Source organism: Montipora capricornis, chromosome 14, assembly GCF_036669925.1.
Source record: "Montipora capricornis isolate CH-2021 chromosome 14, ASM3666992v2, whole genome shotgun sequence".
Classification (NCBI taxonomy): Eukaryota; Metazoa; Cnidaria; class Anthozoa; order Scleractinia; family Acroporidae; genus Montipora; species Montipora capricornis.
In genome coordinates this window covers 43,821,391-43,834,674 of record NC_090896.1, presented here as the reverse complement: position 1 = coordinate 43,834,674, position 13,284 = coordinate 43,821,391, and the positions used below count along the sequence as shown (strand labels likewise).

The window sequence follows — 13,284 nt, the reverse complement described above, 5'->3', positions numbered from 1 at the left end:
AGTTTATTTCTAAAGAAAGGACTATCTTAGATCTTAATGACATACTCCTAATTACATGACGCTTTAGTACCTGTACAGATGATGTCATTTGCACTCCATTGTCCAGAGGCCATACATGTTCTTGTGACATTTCCGATTGAGCTGGCGAATCCGGATTGGCATGAAAATGAACAGCTTGATCCATAAGTCCTAGTACATGGAACGGACAGTAATACAGCTCTTGGGGGAGTAACCAACTGAGAGCAATTTATGGCTAAAAATGATTAAAAATACAATTACCTCTAGTGAAAACGATATGTCAGTGGGATTTAGAAATGCGGGAATTACCAGTAAATGACCGTTGATTAGTACTTCAAAGATGGTAAAGCCGGATAACGACGAAAATTGACGATTGAAGGGAACTGCGGGATTCCGAGCATTTTCCACACCTTCGGGTGGGTACTTTTTATCTGACAAATGTTTTTTTTTTTTTTAATTTGAAAGCACAAACACCCCTCCCCACACAAACACACTCACACCCACACACACACCCACAAACACGGAATATGTTTACATAATAGAGAAAAATAAAATAAAACAAATAAAAAATAATAATAAATAAAATAAAATAAAATAAAATAAAATAAAATAAAAAAGGAGGAGGTGCTCTTGTTTTGAGAGGAGCGACCAATTTATTATACTCTACAAGATCGGAATTGCCTGTACAGTTGGAGAACAAGGTGCTCGATTCTGTATTTATTTATTTATTTTTGAATTATCTGACAAATGTTGTTGTTGTTGCAAAGAAACTGCTGTAAACTGCTGTACATTGCCCCAAAGAGGCACCGCAGGTTCTCGACAATTTTAGACTAAGTACATTATGAAAATTCTTAAGTCGGCAGGGCATCTAAAAGTTTTGAACGTCATTGTTTGCCGCCAAACCCTACGAACTCAAAGAAGAATCATTTTTAATACCCACCTTTGAACAATCACGTCTATGAATTTATTTCCTTCTGTAATTGGGAGGTATTAAGAGGAATGACTCGCTATAACGCTTATAAGAAACAATAAAGTCTTATCTTTTAACAAACACTGATTGTCACCTTCACAACGGAAGTCTTGGCCACTCCAACTTCCACTCTCACGACATGTTCTGGTTGTTGAACCGAAAATTTTATATCCCGAATGGCAAGAAAATCGACAAATTGTGTTATAGATTTCTGTTACTGTTCCTGTACATCCAAGACGTTCACCATTAGAAGGTGACTGTAACGCTGGACACGTAACAACTGCAAGAGGAATGTCATATCATATCATATTATATATCTTTATTTACCCTCGGATTTTTAGAGTAGCTTGGTGTAGCTAATATCTCCGAGCATTATTTTACCCTCCCAACCATGATACACCATAGAAGACAGACCACAACACCGGGAACTACGTGCCCTACTCTTTGCGACAAGTGTACGGGTTCTTTTACGTCCCACAGGATTATGAACATTGAAGGGTTGTGAGACGGGACCTCCGGCTTATCGTCCTTATCCGAGAAGACTAGAAAGTCTAACCATTTTCAGATGTAATTACAAAGGCAGCACTTTCTCCTCAATTATTTACAGACCCTGAGTGTTGGTCCGGCCGGAGTTGAACTCACGACCTCCCGCGTGACAGCCCGGTGCTCAACCAACTGAGCCACCGGCGCGTGTCATTTGGACACTTTCATAATTTTATTCGAATACTGATTAATTTATTAGCCAGTATATATGACAGTTAATAGACCACTTTCATAAATGGCGACTGATTTAGTATTCTATTGTATTGATGTTAATTGCAGCTACTGGCCTCATTTTGGGTAACATATTCTTTTGAATTTTGCCCATTGCAACGAGGCTAGGAAGGCTTATTAGCATTAAAACAAAAGAATATTTTATTGGGACGCCATTATGAAAAAGGTATATGAGTCTAGTTCAGACACTTTGAGCTGCTAGAAAATTCTGCATGGTAGAATATTAGCGGCATCTGTTTCAGAGCATTGGACCCTACTTTGAAGTCATGATTGCCTCTGATAATATCACAGTTATTTCATAATGACGTCAGTTCGCGATGATGATGTACTTTTCAGTGAAAAATTGAGTATTTCCCCTATCTACAATGCTGGTCATACGTCTGCGAACGGGGAAGGAGTGCTTGAGAAAGGCACTAAAAGGAGAGAAGGAGTAGATATATCATGTTTAGTTTGCTAGTCATCGCACAAGTTTCATAAGTGCCCCAAGGACCATAGACTGCTAGTACTCCATTGTTGGAGCACAAGCTATCTACAATACGGCGGGACTGGTCCTCTTCACATTTACAGTAGCCAGAAAGGAAATGCTAGCAGTCTACCCAAGGAGTTATGGCCTGCATTGTAGCTTACCAGTACAATTCGTTTGCTCCCCGGTCCACGATCCGTCGTTGTTGCACTTCCGTATACTTGCCCCCCCTAACACGTATCCTGTGCTACAGGAGAATCTGCAGATTTGTCCGGGCAGATTGGAACATGGCTCTAACATGCCATTCGTAGGTGCGGACTGCTGAGGGCAACGGGTAACTATTCATGGAGAAGAAAACGCAACGTTATCTACAGAATAGTGGATCAATTTTAAAGGGGACAGAAACATAGGCCACCAGCTTGCAAAATCGCTTGGCATAAACAAATGGGGCAACAGCTCAACTGAGTTAGCCAATCATGATTGCTAAATTAATAAATACCTTACCAAGGAAATGCATTTTCTGAAAAGAAAAGTAGTGAAATAGGATGCATGATACGATACCAGAGCACTGAAAAACCTATCTTCATTTTATAAAGATAGGCAGTCTCTTTATATTTTATAAAGAGAGGCAGTGTAGCTCAATGGTTAGAGTGCTTGCCTTGAGATCCGGGAATCCCGGGTTCAAGACCCGTTCTGACCACTCGTTGAATTTGATCCTTTTAGTCCCTGGTTCAACTTTCCAGCTGCATTGTAAATAGCCAACGGGTTTGCCTCCGGCCAGTTGGGGTTCTTAACAGTTGTTGTTATTCTGTTCCGTCGTTTCGTTGTGTTTCATTGGCCCGGAAAAGCCCCTATGCGTAGCGGTCAATTAAGTATGTATTATTTATTTATTTATTCATTTGCATTAAGAAATACATCGATGGAGGTACAACAAGAGGAAACAAAGTCCCTTAAAAAGATCGACCTCCAGTGGTCAGGGAGCTAAACAACGGAATAGGACAGACACTTGGGGTGGTCACAGCCAGAGTTTTGTTACGTCCCTAGTGGTTCTTTTCCGTCCCACAGAGTCTGGTTAAGTGAAATTATTAAATTCTCAACCTGGGATAATGCAATTCTCGTGCTCTGATTGGTTCACTCAATCTCGGTTATCAGCTCATATACCTTGGTTTGACCTTATATGGTAAATGATTGATCTAAGTGTTGCCAAGCTAAAAGTTTTTGCGCCGGAAAGCGAAATTTCTCTCTGAAGAAAGCAAAAAAAAGGTTTTTCCGGACAGCTAGGTTAAATTCCGACGTTTAGAAGTACGCGAAAAGGTAAGAAATGTTTTTGTGACGAGCCTGCGTCTGCCTGACCACAAGGTGTTAAACGACATCGCATCGGTTCTCATCAAGTTTTTTTGATTTCGTTCGGATTTGCTAGCTTTTTTCGCTCGCATTTGGTACTTTCTAAACTTTTGGAGTTTAAAGGAATTTAATAAAACAATTATTCCATTCGCGCTTGTTGGATATGAGACTGGTTATAGCCAACTTGGCGCTACGCGCCTCGTTGGCTATTTACCATCTCATATCCAACGTGCGCCCATGGAATAATTGTTAAGTATTGTGAGAGGGGACCTACCTTTTATCGGCCTTATCCGAGAAGACTAGAAAGTCTAACCGTTTGTAGATGCCATTACAAAAGCGGCACTTTCTCCTTAATTATTTAAAGACCGTGAGTGTTGGTCCGGCACCTTCCGAACGGTAGTCCGGTGCTCTACCTCTGAGCTAATCGATCGGTCTTGCTCAACATCTTGCTCGAAACTGATCCATCTTTGTTCAGGTTACATGAATTTCTCTTATCCTTTTTCCAGGGGAAGGAAGAGACTATTTCTGTGATAATATTGCGTTTCATCCTGTGGAATTTTAAGAAGATCTCCGTATTTTACTTTTCCCTCAACAGGCTTGTAAATCAAGCATGTGTTGTGGTCTTGTCATAAACAATAAGCTCAACGTTTTTTGTCGAATTCTTTATGCCGATGGTTGGAAAACACTATGTGGTTAAAAAAGAAGCATTGAAATTATAGAGTTATACAGGGAAATAGTATTCAATATATTTAAGCTTCCAAAAGGGATAGAATATTTATAACTATTGCATTTTTCGGTATTAGGTACATAACGCCTCGATCCACTCCCCTCCACCCTTAAGTCTGACCTCCTTCGCAAGTTAAGGGATCTCCAGGTTTTAAGCTGATCCCCTCAGGACAGAGACATTGATGGCCGTTTGGGCTTGGAAGGCAAAGATGACTGCATCCTCCATTCAGTTGGGAGCAGGTTGTTGGCCCTGTAATGATAGGCGGGGTTATTTCATAAGCCACACGACCTCACTTAAGATGATATTAAAACCATCATCATGAATATTATTATTGCTCTATCAAAACCACACAAAAACCATTCTTTTTTACACTTTTGTCGGGAATCCATCAGACTTGCTGATTTCCTTTTCGCTGTCGGCTCACTCTGTATCGCTTTCACAGATTATTGGTTCTCTTAAGCTGTCTCAGTGACATAATGATTCACTTTTGCGTACAAATGAAAAGTCCTTTTTAAAGCATACGTTACAGCGAAAACATTTGTGTCATTAATCAATGAACTGCAGCTTGTGTATGTATATGGCCTCTTGTGCTCTTTAACTGTGCATGAAATGGACTGACCTCTCAAAATATGAAATTTAAAGTTGTTTTGTTACACAACAATGCCCCCAGTTGAACGTACACTCTTTACATATTTAAGGCATACCAGAAGCAATCTCCTTATGGTTATAGATGTGAACCTCCATTGGAGTAAGCAGCCCGTGTACAAACACACCACTCAAGGATGACGTTAAGTTGTGTTTCTGGACACTTTTCGTGATCCAGTCTGTCCAGAATAACACGTCTTCATAAATAGCAAGCCCAAATGGGTGCACTCCACCATCCGATAAATCCAGTATCAACATTCGGTTATTTCCTTGTAGATCTATTCTTTCGATCTTGTCGAGCTTTGCGTCGCACCAGTAGAGCAGCCGTTTTTCGTAGTCCAAAGCAAGCGAATTTACCCAGACCAGTCCGGACCTAACGAGAGTTGTCCTAGCAGTAGCATCCATGTTAGCCTGTTCAATCTTTGCAGAGGATCCCCAATCACTCCAATACATCTTCCTGCAATACAAGTTATGTGTACATTTTGCTTCTGATCTGTAAAATCACTCGTTAGAAGGTGTTAATCATTTCATTTAAGGTGGCTTTGAATCCTCTCCTTAATTTTTTTTTTTAACTTTACAAAAGTCTGGATCTTGACGTGCTTATTCCTTTTCAAAACTAAACAAATAGGGTCAACAAGCTCGTTTTTGAGTTATTGTCACTTAAAGCTAAAATTAGGAGAGTCTCTAACAGGTTGTAATGTTGCTATGGTAACCTATTGAATGAAAATAATTTTGATAACTTGTTCACTAACGATTGGGCGTTTGTTTGATACCACTATAAAGGTCGTAGACATGATCCATGAAAGTACGAGAGCTGGAAAGTACTAGAAAACAGTCTCTGCCACCTTAACAGAAAGCTGTTTATAGTCGAAAAGCAATGATGGAAAAATTGCAATGGTTTAAACCCAGGAGTCACAATATAATAACTTGCTGAAGCACGATTTCCCTGGTTTTGTAGAGTGGACTATATACATAAGCCGAGATTAGTGCGCGGTTCAGTCTTTTGTTAGTCAAATGTCCATAGATGTATGATACAAAATGAACACAACTCTTCCTCAAACACAGCGAATTTGTCACATTGGGGTCAGATGTTAATAGAAGAGAACTTTTGGGTGTGGATTACCTTTCAGCAATATCAAGTAAAATGGCTCTTGGCGAGTCAATGCTTGTTGTGATGAGGCTCTTTCTTATTGATCCGTCCAACTTTGACACCTCAATCTTTTTAGTTCCAATATCAGTCCAATAAAGATTACGCCCAAGCCAGTCAACTGCAATCCCATCTGGATTGCTTACGTTGTGCTCTGCTATCACCTCGACATCGGAACCATTTGGAAAGGCTCTTGCCACCAGTTTCAAGGTCACATCAGTCCAGTAAACTTTCTCTTCGACAGGATCGTAATCAACAGCCACTGGCCTTGATATGTTGGTCTGGATTCCTAATAGTTGGCAAGGGGTGTCTGATATAGCCAGGGGAACCTTATAGATTTCCCCACTATCCCCTTCAGCAAAAAGCATGAACTTGTCTGAACTCTTGGTGTTGAAGTTATCTTGAGAAAGAGCAAAATACGAGGGTCAGAACTAAAAGAAAGTCAAGTGATATATAGCTTTTAATTATGAAAATCTTTCATTCTTTGCTATTTCTCAAGAGAGACTGCTGTCTTATTGTATTTGAAAGTCCAGCTGAGTAAAATTGGATTAAATGCCTACTTGAGTCAGTTGTACAATGATGTCCAAAAGTGCACTTCAAGAGTTACCAAAATTCCATTGTCAACTGATCTAATCTGATTTTACGACTTCTGTTCTGGCCCATTGTCTGGACTTGATATATCTGCATTTTAGAATATTTCAGTTCATACTTCCTTACCATAGTCGCAGGTTCTCCCATCAGGTTTAAGTGTTACTCCTGTCGGGCATGCGCACTGATGCCTCCTTTGAGGCATTAAAAGACATAAATCACTACAATTCCCCATGTTTCTGGCACAAGGATGAAAATCTTAAGGAAAAAAGATAGTGTTGAAAAATTGTTAACATATTTGAACGTAAACAAGATGGTGCGCATAAAAAAAAGTAAATGCCTGTATTTTTCAAACCTTTTTCAGTCCATATCAAGCATTTCTGTAAAGCTCATTCTTCACTGGATAATTATTGGCAGAGAGATGAGGTGGGAGGGGGGAGGGGGGGGGGGGGGGGGGGGCGGGGGCGGAAGAGAGAGAACCGTTTTTAATGACATAATAAGTTTTTAATAATTGTAAAAACGTTCACTGGCTATATATAGTTAAAACTTTCGAACTTTCGGCTGTCAGGCTACAATGGATATGAATGGATATGAATGGAAAAAATGAAAACTACAATATATATAAAAATAGGTGAGACAATAAAAAGATTATATTAAAACGGGAAAAAAATATGTATAAAAGTGCCAAAAAAACTAACTGTTCTTTTTAAAAGAATAGAGTATTGATTAGGGAGCGGCCTTGAATTGTTATCTGCATGATCTATCGAAGCGGTGTGCCATGATTCTAGTGTCTTGCGCATACGAGAAGAACCCTTGTCAATCACTTGGGAATTTTCAAAGTCAATAGAGTGATTTGAAGATCAAGCGTCTTTAGCGATGTTGGAGCCTAATAAGTTTAAGTTATAAGACTCTTGTGGGGGACAACGTGAATTGTATTTAAATTTCAAGAGGTTAAAGAAGGGATTGAAATGTTAAAAAATGTTTTGAAACACCACCAAACAGTTGACACCACACAAGGGCACCGGCTGCAGGTTTCTGGAGAACTGTTTGGTGTCCATCTACGAATTTCTAACTTCAAATTCCAATTCTCTAACTTCAAATTCCAATATTTCCTATTTTCCTAAATTTAACTAATACTTTGAGAAAAATTATCTCTTCCTAAATATACCGAAGACTCACCAAAAAATTCACAAAATGTCCCAGTGGATAGCCTCGTAATAGCTTACGGATTTTGAGTTTCTTGAAACGCAAACGAGATATTAACGTTAAATAGATTAATTAAATCCCGCCTCTCTGCATCTCTGTTCACCTCCAGTTAGTCAAATGACCATTGGTCTACTGTTAGTGAAAGAAGTTGCCAAAAATGAAATCGATACTGGCAAATCAAAGGCAATCTTTATTTTAAACCATATGGTCAAAATGACACAAAATGAGGTCAAATTGGCACCTGAATCTGTCGCAGATCCATCAAATAGGTGTATGTCCATGGGTTGGTGAAGTCCAGTAATCATAGTTTCCTGGTCTCCATTGCTTAAATTAAACCGTGAAATGCTCTTCGTATTCCAGTCAGTCCAGTATAGCATGCCTTGGTACAATGTCAGACCAAATGGATGGACATCAGCTGAAGATGACAAAATTAACCGCCTGTACCCCCATTAAGATCAGACACTTCTATCTTGTCAAGTTTAGCATCGGCCCAGTAGAGAAGATTAGTTGTCTTGTCAATAGTGAGTCCATTTGGCCAAGATAGATTTCCGTTTACAATGCTTTGCCTTGATGAGCCATCCATTGCAGCTTTCTCTATCTTTGGATCGGATCCCCAGTCTGTCCAATACATCATCCTAAACGAAAAAAAAACAAACAAACAAACAAGTTAGAATACATTTTCAAATTCCTCAAACCATCCGCACAATCCACCAATTTACAAATGTAGCAGTAAATTATGAGACTAAAAGATCGTTACTACCGACTGTTACAAGACTTCATTAAATGGACACAAAACGTCAAAGCACATCTTTGACAACAAAACTGCCCGTGCTCTCAAACTGTTCATTGCCATGACTTTAACATCTTCAACATCTTTAACGTTGCCGTGACTTTAACATCTTCAGTTCCCACGGCCTGCTCCCGTCTGACCTTGTAGGTCAGTCGGTAGAGCAGCGATGATCTAACCCGAAGATCGTGGGTTCATTCAATTCCCACCTGGTCAGAGTTTTTCTCTGCCCTTGTGTGGGCTCATTTCCATCAGTAGGGCTAACGCTCACATGGTCATATGGGGTAGAAACTTAGCACTTTACAATTACACTCTAATCAGTTACGCCTGAATAGGGCATAGGCTGGTTATGCGTTTCCGAAATTGGTATCCCCCCTTTTTTTTAAGGAAAGTTTTTTAAAGTAGCTAGTGGAGAGTGTATTATAACTTAACGGTAAGATTACTCTGTGTATTGTTGACAGTAACAAACACTAATTCTTTGACATTTATGATTCATATCAGTCACCTTTTTACTTTGCCTTTTAAAACCGGAATCAAACAATTCCACAAATGTAAGGCTAAAATCACTAAATAATCCTACCCATTCCTTTCGTCGAGAACTATTGCTCTCGGCTTATCTAGTGCTTCTTTGAAAAGGATCTTCCTCCTTGATCCTTCAAGGCTGGCACTCTTCAATTCTTTTAGTTTCTGTGTCTGCCAGTAAATGTTTCGCCCAGCACATCAACAGCTAAGCCATCAGGATTTTTCACATTGCACCGCACCAGAATCTTCACTGAAGTTGCATTCATGAGAAGAAGATCAAGTATGGAGTACATGGAGAACGATAAAATAGCCTAAAAGGCCCTGTGCCACGATCAGACCAGTAGACTCATTTTTCAGAAGGGGTCAAAGTCCAGAGCAACAGGTAACGCTGCATTCCATTATGGCTCCACAAAGATTTGGCAATGAAATATCTCACACACATCCAATGAAAATGATACTGGTAAACTTGCCATCCAGCATCTCAGTGAAACGCATGAACTTTCTTACTTCTACAATGTATAAAAAACATCAATTAAGATTTATGTGTTTCAATACTGCTTCACATTCTTAACGAGAGCCGTTCGATGGGACCCAAAATTAGCGTGCATTTTGAGGGTGACCTTAAGGAACGGTAGAGCGCAAAGTTTGCAATCAAATCAAGGGCATTTGGGCCAATGTTATGGATATTTAAGGAGATGTTATAGAAGTTGCTGTGAGCACTGTTATAAAGGCAGGCTGTTATAAGGTTTTGTGCAACACAGTGTGGCATTGAGCTTCCAACCTGGAGCAAACTTGTTGTTTGGTGAGTGGAATATGTACCTACAATAGTTATTCTTACCAGTAACATCGAGGTCTTATCAGATGTTACAGACTACAACCCTAAATGAGTTCAGTTGAAGTACACTTCTTAAAAAATTGACTCCTGGAAAGTTTAGGGAAAACCAAGTTAGCAAGAAGAAAATGTACATAAAGCCTCGTCCCTCACAGGTGACTGGGGTCAGTTCAGATGTCAATGTGTTAAGATGACTGTAGTGGACATGCGTCTACGACATGTCTCCAATATGTCTCCAAGGATTTTGTAAGCCCTACACTGAGCTAAAGATGCAGTGTTATGGATTGTCTCTGTTACGCATGGCCAAAACATACAAAATACACATATTTTTGGTTACACATAGCCAAAATGAAAATGAACGCCAACCTGAAAACTTTTAAGTTCTTCCCTTGGTCTCAGATAAATTTGGTAATCACTTACTGTGGCTTTTTTTTTTCTTTTTGAACATAATCAATTCACGCTTGGAAAATTTTACCTCGATTTTATCTCAAATTCGGCCAAGAAAATTTTTTCCGCAAAATTTTGCTCGATCGCGGGAATTTTGAATTTTGGGCACAATGGCTCAACTTTCTTTGCTTCTAGCGAAGGCCTGTGTCCGAAAATGTTTTTTAAAACGACAGAATTCAATGCACTGAATGTTTTGGTATATAATGTGGCCAAGCTTGCCGTATTCTTCTTTTTGTCTTTGCCACCACGGCAAAAAGGCGTCATTTTAAAGGACAACAGACAGAACTGCAGGACTTAACGCCGCTTACAAAGTTCAACAGAAATCTTCTAAGGTGGTTTATGGAGGAAAAGTGAAACGATAGTAACAGAGAACAGGTATTTGCCTTTTGGTGGTGCGACTTCAACATCAGCGATACCGTGATTTTATGTTCCAAAATTTGTTTCTAGAATTCATATTTTCTCCGGCAGACTAACGGCCTGCTTTTCCAGACGCGGTCTTGGATGATCGATGAAAGCAAGAACCGGAGGTCGTTTCGATAGTTTCAAAGAAGCGATAGAAGTATTACCCGGCGGTATCAATCAATGAAGATCAATAATCAAGATAATCAATAACAACCAATAATAATCAATAACAATCAATTGATTGGTATTGGAAATCAAAAAATTACAGTCGAGAAGTTGAGTGAGTATCGATTTTCTTTGATTTTCATTGATTTATTGATTTTCATTGAAAAGTAAAATAAAGTAAAATAATCAATATTAACTGATGTTAAAGTGTGCTTTTCTATTTCGAACACAAATCACAAAAAACAGGAACATTTTATTACGGTTTGTATCATAAATAAGGCGGCACACAGAATTTTGAAATGAATCGTATTTATGCTAATCAACCAGTCCTGCAGCGCTGAATACTGAATAGATCTCCGGTCAAATCCTGAGCTAAAGTTTTTTCTAGAAGGTTCTAGAGCGTAGCGAGGCCAACTCTGATAGCTGGAGGGGCGTTCTGCGCTCAAAGCCACTTTGCGAAACTGGTGAGTTGCGCCGCCACGTAGGTCGGGAGTTGTTCCGGAATGGTTCCGCTTTTTTCCCCCGCTTTTTAATTCCAAATTAATTAAATATGTTATCTTAAATTCTGAGTATAGGTTTGGGCCCCTCACCTGGAAGGTGATGCGAATTGTTACTTGGCTAAGAAACTGACTTCTTAACGGGTAATAAAGTAATATAATTATGTAACCGGTTCGTTAACATTATAGTGTAAGGTCAAGTCGACTTTTGATAATAGTAAATACCTAAATAAAATAAAATATAAACTTACGCGTGCCCGGGGCCTTGGGTGACTACCAGTCATTTACTGGTTAAAAGCACCGGTTGGAATGACCATTGAACGAAAGAGACGGCGCTTACTATTCGGTTGTTCCAAACGGGAAAAGAGTCCGAATACAGAAGCCATTCCAAAGTTTTCGAATGAAATTTCCGAGAAAAGACTGACCTTTAAAGAAATGGTAAACACCCACATGTAAATAACTACGAGAAAAATCAATGATGAAACCTGAACAGTCAGATTTCTAGTTTAAAAAGTTTGCAACATCTGGCCAATATCTACCTGCGCGACTGTAAGGGAAGACAATAAAATTACAATTCAGAGAAAAATTGAGTATGCTTTATTCTCTCCTACTTACGCTGTAATATTGTGATGTGCTAGTGGCCAGAGTGGGCTAACAAGCTCCAACTGAAGGTGACCGAGCTGCCCGCGACCACTACAAACTTTCAACGCATTACCGCGTTCACCCTTCTTCTTTGATACTGAGAATACTTCTCCTTCCTTCACCGTGAAGGGGCACTGGTGATATCCTTTCTCGGCACAGAATATTGAAATCGAGAAGTTTTGTGCGCCGGGTTTTTACTGTTACACAATTTATTATTGATTATCTATAAAAATCAATAGCAATTAACAAGTCATGCTGAGTGAGTATCGATTTTTATTGATTGGTTGAACCAATCAATACTAATCAATAACACTTATAACTTATAATAATTGATTTTATTATATGGAGGAGAGTGTTTTACTGGGAACTAAACCACTCGTAGATTCCATACGCCACTTCATCCGGAACCCGAGTGGCGTATTTTCCGTATGTCACCTTTGTGAGTGTCGTATCGTTCAATGACGTCACGATTCCTGCCTTTTTTTCCCGCCTTTTTTATAAAGACCAGCAGTATTTGTAAAACTTGACTACTTTAAAACAATAAAATCGGAATTTATCAATATTTAGTCTCCATATAATAAAAAGAACATTACACGTTGGCTCGAAGATATGAATTTTATGTTCTCGTGGCAAGAACAATATCTCACTCGTTCGCTTCGCTCACTCGTGAGATATTGTTCTTGCCACTCGAACATAAAATTCATATCTTCTCGCCACCGTGTAATATCCTTTATATATTGACTATATTGATTGGTGATCAATGATTGATTTTCATTGATTGATACCACCGGGAAGTATTACTGAAGAACCAGCAACTCAAAGAGATGGTAGTTGAAACAAAGACATGCCGAAGAGTGGGGATTTTACCACCTCAAAAGTCGTAAGACACGCGCACTTCTCAAGGGCTGCTTGAATTGTGGAACCTAAAAAAAGCAAAACATAAAAGCAGACTATCCTGTGTGACCAAGAAAGCTTTTATACCATCTTGAGTCGTCAAAACATCAGATAATTCCATAAATGGATTTCTTGGACGCATTTTTGAGGTATGCTGTCGTCTTACTGCATGTTCTGAACTAATAATTTTAGTATAAAACAGCAAAGTTAACTC

At 39.2% G+C, this 13,284-nt stretch overlaps 1 pseudogene; it reads right to left on the bottom strand.

Annotated features, from left to right (window-relative positions):
* The window catches only part of LOC138033748 (uncharacterized), a 59,173-nt pseudogene that overhangs the window by 15,506 nt on the left and 30,383 nt on the right, over positions 1 to 13,284 (bottom strand).